Genomic DNA, 8759 nt, shown 5'->3' with positions numbered 1-8759 from the left:
TCCTAAGGAGAAATCCGTACTTTAGATGCTCTCCTCCATGTGGAACTGTACAACTTACACATACTCTCCACCTGTAAGAAAAACACATTGGATCAAAATTGCAGAACGAGATGCAAGATTTAGCTATCAACTCTGTTGCTTACACTCATAGACTTGATTATTCATATATGTATCACATTAATCAGCATCCCAGCATCAGCATACACATAAGAAATTATCACATTTACAGCTTGAAGTAAAAGAGTTCTAGTTGTTCAGTAAGATTACTTCATCTAAAGTATTCTCCTTTTTTCAAGTTGCACATGCTGGCAAGTTTTTCCCCTTCCCTTGCAAAAGTTCACATTACGTCTGCTCCATGCATATTTGCATTTCAGTAGATTCTTAACCTAACATTTGTATGGGCAGGCGGTGCACATTTACTACCCATTCAGTGAACAAATGCTTCTTAGATGTTCCTGGAACCCTCTCCACTGTATCTTCAAAGACTGGCATCTTCATCTTGTTTTGCAGGTTTTTAGAGCGTATTTTCAATCCACATGTGGTTGCTAAAAAGTGACTATGTCCTCTGGCAACACATTCATCTTTTCAATCATTATATGATTTTGGGGGGGCCCTGCACCATTAGATAACCATGTGAACTGCTTCCTTCCTAAGCCCTTACAGACTATATACAATACTCAAGACAAGGTATTACTGTGTCTTCGTATATATCACAGAAAGAACACAGCACCTTTTACTTACTGGCAGTTCAGAAATATGATATATTCTGATATTAGCAGTAGATCTATGAAAATGCTTTCACTGAGTTAGCATTTTATTGTCAAAGCTCACAGATGTCCATGAGCACATGCTGAACAACACTGTGCTGTAGTATGCATGTGTGCACATTGCATAGGCATGTGTGCCCCCCAAGTCAGCCAGTTCATCCCCTTGTTAGTAGCAAGTACTTTGTAGGTTCCTAGGTTCAGCTGTCAACTTTATTATCTACTTACTTTCAAGTAGTTTGAGTGTTGCTACCTTTCATTTCTGCTGTGTATTTCAAGCTAAGATTCAAACAAAAGTTAAGATCTGACTTTTCCTGATAGTAAGTAGAGGCTTATTCAAGGGTTACCACTTGTCCCCTCGTTGTGGGGAACAGTCCCTGTTTGGGCAGATGTGTCCTGCTGAAAAACTTAAAAAATGGCAAATGTCCTGTGATTTTAGGACAAAAAATATTTCCTAAGTTTTCTTTAATAGTTGCATAAATCAGTTATTTTGCATTTGAAACACCTAAATGCTATAAGAAATAGTTTAACCAACTTAAATACTGCACAAGTTTTTATTTTGGCAAAAAAGTGAAGTTCTGTCCTTTACATTGGCCATGGATATGTGTTGTACTGCAAAATTTCACATTTCTACAAAAAATGTCCCACTTTGGGCATTTGAAAAGGTGGCAACCCTAGCTTATTCCATAATCTTTGAATGTGCTGTGCAAGGTATCTGTCACCTTTTTGAATTCTTGGTATTTATTTTAAGTATTTAGTCCCCCAGTCTAGGGTTAGCTTCCCTAGAAAATGCATTCCAGAAACAGACTTTCAGATAGATCTATATCAGACATTGTGTTATAGACTATATAGCAGTCACCTCTAATTAATCCAGAGAAACAGGATATATTGTTCCCTGAAGCCTTTCTGAAATGTTTTTTTTTCCCCAACTCTGGTGTTTCTGGAAAGGAGTTATACATTTTCAAGTTCTTTTAGATAGGTTGTCCAGATTACAAAACACAGTGCTGTATTTGCTAATGGGTCAGATCACTGAGGTACAGTAATCTCCCTGATGTCACTATACATGTCTTTAAAATTAGATCTACTATAAAATATGTTTTCTTAAATTTGGTAGACACTCACTGATTAAAATTTAAATTGCTCACTACTATTGTCTATAGATCTTTAATGGTTGTGTCAGCTTTTATGACTTGAACATTTATTTTGTAATCATAATTTTATATCTTTTCTGAAAAGTCTCATGTTGCTTCCTTCACTGACTTTAAAGGTGAGTCCACTATTACTAATGCACCAGTTGTGTAGATTTACTAACATTAAAGGTGAGGTCATTATCACTGCACCAAGTGTGTAGATTTACTAATATTATTTTATTTTTATTTATTTATTTAACATTTGTTGACTGGGAAAGTCCGACCAGGTTTCACAGATCCTGTTTTCAGCGGATGCCCGGGGAGAAATGCTCCAGATGTGGGAGGAAACCAGAGTACCCGGAGGAAACCCACGCGAATGCAGGGAGAACATGCAAACTCCGCACAGAAGGCACCCCCAGCCGAGAATCGAACCAGAGAACCTCTTGCTGTGAGGCGACAGCATTAACCGCTGCACCACTGCGCCGCCCAGGAGGTCATTAACTCTGCACCAGGTGTGTAGATATACTGACATTAAAGGTGAGGTCATTACCATGCCACCAGGTGTGTAGCTTTACCAACATTACCGATGCACAAAGTGCATAGATTTACTAGCATTAAAGGTGACGTCATTACTGCTGTACCAGCTGTGTGGATTTACTATTAAATAATATTTAATTAATTTAATATTAAAGGCGAGGTCACTACCACTGCACCAGGTATGTAGATTTGCTAACATAAAAGGCAATGTCATTACCGCTGCACCAGGTGTGTAGATTTACTGATATTAAAGGTGAGGTTATTACCGCTGCACTAAAGTGTGCAGATTTACTAACATTAAAGGTGAGGTCATTACCACTGCACCTGGTGTTTTTACTAACATTAAAGGCGAGGTCATTACCACTGCACCTGGTGTTTAGATTTGCTATCATTAGAGGTGAGGTTATTACTACTCTACCATGTGTGTAGATTTACTAACATTAAAGGTGAGGTTATTATCACTGCACCTGGTGTGTAGCTTTACTTTAATTAGAGGTGAGGTCATTACCGATCTACCAGGTGTGTAGATTTACTAACATTAAAGGTGAGGTCATTACCGCTGCACCAGGTGTGTAGATTTACTGATATTAAAGGTGAGGTCATTACCTCTGCACTAGGTGCATAGATTTGCTAACATTAAATATGAGGTCACTACCACTGTGCCTGATGGGTAGATTTACTAACATTGAAGGTGAGGTCATTACTGCTGCACCAGGTGTGTAGATTAACATTAAAAGTGATGTCATTACCACTGCACCAGGTGTGTAGATTTACTGATATTAAAGGTGAGGTCATTACCGCTGCACCAAGGTGTGCAGATTTACTAACATTAAAGGTGAGGTCATTACTGCTCTAACAGGTGTGTAGATTTACTACTAGCATTAAAGGTGAGGTCATTACTGCTGCACTAGGTGCATAGATTTGCTAACGTTAAAGGTGAGGTGATTACTGCTGTGCCTGATGGGTAGATTTGCTAACATTAAAGGTGAGGTTATTACCACTGCACCTGGTGTGTAAATTTACTTTCATTAGAGGTGAGGTTATAACTACTCTACCAGGTGTGTAGATTTACTAACATTAAAGGTGAGGTTATTATCACTGCACCTGGTGTGTAGATTTACTTTCATTAGAGGTGAGGTCATTACCGCTCTCCTAGGTGTGTAGATTTATTAACATTAAAGGTAAGGACATTACTACTGCTCCAGGTGTGTAGATTTACTAATGTTAAAGCTGAAGTAATTACTGCAGCACTCGGTGTGTATATTTCCTAACATTAAAAATGAAGTCATTACCTCTGCACCAGGTGCATAGCTTTACTAACATTAAAGGTGAAGTCACTACTGATACACCAGGTGCGTAGATTTACTAACAATAAAGGTGAAGTCATTACCGCTGCACCAGGTATGTAAGATTTGCTAACATTAAAGGTGAGGTCATTACCACTGGACCAGTTGTGTAGATTTACTAACATTAAAGATGAGGTCATTACCGCTGCACCAGGTGCATAGATTTACTAACATTAAAGGTGAGGTTATTACCACTGCACCAGGTGTGTCGATTTACTAACATTAAAGGTGAGGTCATTACCGCTGCACCAGGTGTATAGATTAGGTCTATATTATAATCTCAAAGAAGCATTTCAGCGAATGCTTCTTCATCGACACATACTGAACGAATGCACTAAACAGAGATCATTCAGAACAGCGATTTCTTTCCCCTGGGAAAGAAATCTCTTGCCCTAAAACCATGAAGACACCACTTCAAACAAAACAAAGTGGGGGGGGGCTGTGCCCCCCACACCACCGCAACCAAATATACCAACTGCAAGATCACACTACAGTGGAGAAAATGGCAAACTAAAACAGAAAGCCAGGCAATTTCTTTCCCAGGGAAAGAAATCGCTGTTGTGAACTATCGCGATTTAGTGCGTTCATTCAGTATGTGTCAATGAAGAGGCGTTCACTGAAACTCCTCTTCATGATTTTGATATAGACCCGTATAGGTTTACTATCATTAAAGGTGTGGTCATTACCACTGCACCAGGTGTGTAGATTTACTAACACTAAAGGTGATGTCATTACTGCAGCATCAGGTGTGTAGATTTACAAACATTAAAGGTGAGGTCATTACTCCAGCACCAGGTGTGTAGATTTACAAACATTAAAGGTGAGGTCATTACTGCAGGACCAGGTGCAAAGATTTACTAACATTAAAGGTGAAGTTATTACCACTGCACCAGGTTCGTAAACTTACTAACATTAAAGTTGAGGTAATTAGCACTAGGTGTGTAGATTTACTAACATTAAAGGTGAGGTCATTACCAATGCACCAGGTATGTAGATTTACTAACATTAAAGGTGAGGTCATTACCAATGCACTAGTTGTGTAGGTTTACTAACATTAAAGGTGAGGTCATTACCGCTGTGCCTGATGGGTAGATTTACAAACATTAAAGGTAAGGTCATTACTACTGCTCCAGGTGTGTACATTTCCTAAAGTTAAAGGTGAGGTCATTAATGCAGCACTAGGGGTGTAGACTTACTATCATTAAAGGTGAGGTCATTACCAGTGCACCAGTTGTGTAGGTTTAATAACATTAAAGGTGTGGTCATTACCGCTGTGCCTGATGGGTAGATTTACAAACATTAAAGGTGAGGTCATTACTGCTGCACCTGGCATGTGCTTTTCAGACCATCTGGAAGAATTTCTGCATGGTTTTTGCTTACGTTACGTAGTTTGGTATCATCAGCCTACCTGGTAATTATAGCTCGATTTGCACTTTTACATCTGAAAAGAACGGTACAAAAAGAAGCACATTCTGTGTAAAGCTGTAAGGGACAATTACCGACACCTGTTTGAAAAGACAAGTAGCCCTCTATCTTCACTTCAGATTATAAAAATACTAGTGAAAATCTGGTATTGGCATTAATAAACAAATACTACATAAATATATTGATGTGCATGATATCTAAAGAGCTCCAACACAAAGTAGGTAAACGCACGGCATGGAGGGGTGCCATTTCTGAGCCATCAAGGAGGGCCCTCTGATAGATCAGCTGATACAGCACCAACATATGTATTATATTTAAACATCAAGGACCCATTAAACAACATGGTAAGAATGCATCTGTTCATCTATTAATAAAACCAGTCAGGTTACCAGATTTACTGTCTTGGGGGGGGGGGGGGTGCAGCAGGTGGAGATGTTTTTTTTAATATTCCAAATTTATTGAATTCCACTAGAAAATAGTAAACAGTAAGGGAAGTGATCACAAAATTAGTACAGATAAAGGCAGGTTGCAGCTTGACAAATTAATGGCACAAACAACTGCTGGTGTTGCACAGTTATGGGATTCTGTTACTTGGTTCTTAAAGATCCCCCCACCAATGGATGACAGGCTGATTAGGCAGGCATTAGTCAGGAATTCTACAAATGGGTGCAGCCTAAACACTATGCATACTGCTACCGCTGGACCAAGACTTTTTGGAGCTGGGATACTTTCCCACCAAATCATGCAATTGCAGCATATTTCCTAGACAAGATGTGCTGTTCAATGCAGTGAAAGTTCCTGCAGGGAAGCTGCTGCCATTCTCGGTATGTAGTGGATATTCTCTGGATCGTTCAAAGTTTGGGGGTTATAGCAAAGATAACAAAATCTTTTGTGATAGTAACACTTTGGTATAAACTCCAGCTAGAAAGCACATAGAAACTTCTTCCAATAGTAACTTAGGAAGGACCATACAGTTCTCACCTGGATGCCAACTGACAGGAGTTGCAACGTTTTTGGGAAGCCAGCTGAAGTGAATCAGTTACGCTCAGAATCACCCAGAAATCCTTATGCATAACTGATGAGTACAAAGTAAAAAACTTTAGTCTTTTCTTTGGATACATTTAACAGTCAGTTGCATTCCTTTCTTATCTCGTTCACCTGAGTTCAGCATGCAGAATGTAACAGCCAGGTTCCACTTAGGGTCTGCAGTGATGGGGAAAAGCAGCTTCCTATAGGCTCATCACCATTGTAAGCATTGATATCCTTACTCCAATCATAGTGGTCTGGACATTATCCACAAAGTGCAAGCATTTTCATTTTACTATATTCAAACTCCAGTCCTAGCTTTGTTACTCAAACAAGCTCCATAGCGCAAACAGGAGTACAATCTTTAGAATGAGTGAAGAGAATCCTGCAGGACTCCCCACAAAAGATGTGCAGTTTGGTACTGCCAACAGCGCTGCCCACCTTGAAATTATGGAGCATCTCCCCAAGCAGAATTCCTCCATGCATGTGAATGCTGTAAAATAATGAAAAAAGAATAAGAAACATGATATCTGATGGAGCAAACAGGGCAAACATGAGAGAAAATAACAGAAATAAAGATCATCTCTGCCAAGCATTAATAATGGTAAGATAATGGGCAAATCTCCAGGAAGAACCCTCATCTGTCATATGGGAGACCATAGTTCAATTTCTTGATGGGGAATAGTTGCAACTTTATATCTATTATTAAGGATCCATTAATTAGATTGGTAAGATTGTATGTATTAAATCTAATAGCAAGCATTAAATGGCATGTTAACAATGTAGCTATTTATTTGACATGAAGGACCCATTAAAATACCAGGTAATACTGTATATGTTACATTTAACATCAATGCTCTATTAAATGTCATACAAAATATCTATTATATCCATTATACCTAACATCAAGGTCATAGGAACAAAGGAACGGTACTAGAGTAGTGATCAATTAACACTAGCTGAATTTCCCCTAGTAATATAAATATCACATTGAGTCTCTCCTGAATAGAGGCCAGTAGTCTAGTAGGACCAACACGGTGAAAATAAAATAAATCAAGAAGACCATAACATGTCTAGTCATATACACCTTCAAGTAGATAAATATAAATTCCTTGCCACCTTTTTTTTTGGGGGCACTTAATAGTGTTGAACCTCCTAATTAAGCAGACTTAGTTGGTATAGAATTAGATCTCTAGTGTGTGTGTTTGCAGAGCCACTGGTTTTGCTAAAAAATGAGGTCACAAAGGACATGTACCTTGGAGCATCTGTTAAACTGCTGAGTATAAGTGGCATAAGTAGGGGGATGCTAACCTACCAGGATAGTTAGCCAATTAATGCTAACCTGCCAGGATAGTTAGCCAGTTAATGCTAACCTACCAGGATAGTTAGCCAGTTAATGCTAACCGTCCAGGATAGTTAGCCAGTTAATGCCAACCTACCAGGATAGTTAGCCAGTTAATGCTAACCTACCAGGATAGTTCGTGAGTTAATGCTAACCTACCAGGATAGTTCTTGAGTTAATGCTAACCTAACAAGATAATTAGCCAGTTAATGCTAACCTACCAGAATAGTTATTGAGTTAATGCTAACCTATCAGGATAGTTCGTGAGTTAATGCTAACCTACCAGGATAGTTTGTGAGTTAATGCTAACCTACCAAGATAATTAGCCAGTTAATGCTAACCTACCAGGATAGTTAGTGAGTTAATGCTAACCTATCAGGATAGTTTGTGAGTTAATGCTAACCTACCAGGATAGTTCGTGAGTTAATGCTAACCTACCAAGATAATTAGCCAGTTAATGCTAACCTACCAGGATAGTTATTGAGTTAATGCTAACCTATCAGGATAGTTAGTGAGTTAATGCTAACCTACCAAGATAATTAGCCAGTAAATGCTAACCTACCAGGATAGTTTGTGAGTTAATGCTAACCTGCCAAGATAATTAACCAGTTAACTCACGAATTATCCTGGTAGGTTAGCATTAACTGGTTAATTATCTTGGCAGGTTAGCATTAACTCACAAACTATCCTGGTAGGTTAGCATTAATGCTAACCTACCAGGATAGTTCGTGAGTTAATGCTACCCTATCAGGATAGTTAGCAAGTTAATGCTAACCTGTCAGGATAGTTAGCGAGTTAATGGTAACCAACCAGGATAGTTGACGAGTTAATGCTAACCGACCAGGATAGTTAGCGAGCTAATGCTAACTGACCAAGATAGCTAGCGAGTTGAGGCCATTAGTTTTCTTTATTAGAAATCTGTGGGGCCTTTTCAGTTGACTGACATGTTGGGATACCAAAAGGGGTTATTGCATTTATGATGTTAAATGAAATGAACTATGAATGTCAGTGAGACTCCTTAGATAAATTAGCAGAGAACACATTTTTGTGCAAGTAGAGAAGGCACGTGAGATAAAAGGTATGAATGATGTTACCCATCGTTTCTGATTCAATTAGGCTACATTTGGAGTTTAACATGATGATGTATCCTAGTACCAAAGTTTATAACTTTGAAAGAAACCCAAAACAT

General features: G+C 38.7%; 1 non-coding gene across 1 annotated transcript; it reads right to left on the bottom strand.

Annotated features, from left to right (window-relative positions):
- Positions 1–8154: 8154 nt before the first annotated feature.
- LOC122788498 lies at positions 8155–8308 on the bottom strand. Its single transcript, XR_006362697.1, has one exon. It is a non-coding gene; the product is annotated as a small nucleolar RNA SNORA14 (small nucleolar RNA).
- Between the last annotated feature and the right edge of the window lie 451 nt (positions 8309–8759).

Source organism: Protopterus annectens, chromosome 13.part0 (genome assembly GCF_019279795.1).
Source record: "Protopterus annectens isolate FY-2018-M chromosome 13.part0, PAN1.0, whole genome shotgun sequence".
Taxonomy (NCBI): Eukaryota; Metazoa; Chordata; order Ceratodontiformes; family Protopteridae; genus Protopterus; species Protopterus annectens.
This window is presented reverse-complemented; position numbering and strand designations above follow the sequence as displayed.